The sequence below is a fragment of the Phaethon lepturus genome, unplaced genomic scaffold (genome assembly GCF_000687285.1).
Source record: "Phaethon lepturus isolate BGI_N335 unplaced genomic scaffold, ASM68728v1 scaffold35662, whole genome shotgun sequence".
In the NCBI taxonomy this organism is placed as follows: Eukaryota; Metazoa; Chordata; class Aves; order Phaethontiformes; family Phaethontidae; genus Phaethon; species Phaethon lepturus.
This window is the reverse complement of record NW_010523198.1, coordinates 1-575: the sequence shown is the minus strand read 5'-3', so window position 1 is coordinate 575 and position 575 is coordinate 1.

Here is a 575-nt window from a genome sequence, read left to right as displayed (position 1 = left end):
CCCCCCCAGCACGGATGGCACCAAAGCGCACCCCACCGACCCCCACGTCGTGGGGAGCAGACATGTGGCCCCGTTAATAAAATGCAGATTAAAAGCTCCTGATTTTGGAGAGTGTTTGAGAGTTTCCTCCTCTACCAGCAACAAACTGGGGCCGTGGGCTCAGCTTGGCTCGGGGGGCTGAGGCTGCACTGCCTGGAGCTGCCTTCGGCCAAGAAGCAACAGTGGAAACAAGGGGCCGTTGTTGGGGTGTTATGGTGCTGGAGCCTGTCCAGTCAGCGTGGTTGTACGTGCAAAACGCAGCCCCAGCCCACATGGGTGCTGTGCCCATGTTTGCAGCTCAGGCACCGGCTCCATCCCCGCTCCTGGGGATCGGTTACTGCCCAGTGGCACCCGCGGGAACTCCGGGCCCTGGCGTGGAGGGAGGCAAAGGGGCATTTTGAGGTGGTGTTTCTGCCCAGGAGATGCCCCTGTGCGCTGGGTGGAAGGAACGCCCTGTGCCAGGCTCTTGGGGCCACCGCTCTGCCCGGTAAAGTGCGTGCCCTGGCTGGCGGCACCATCTGACATGAATTTGCCCA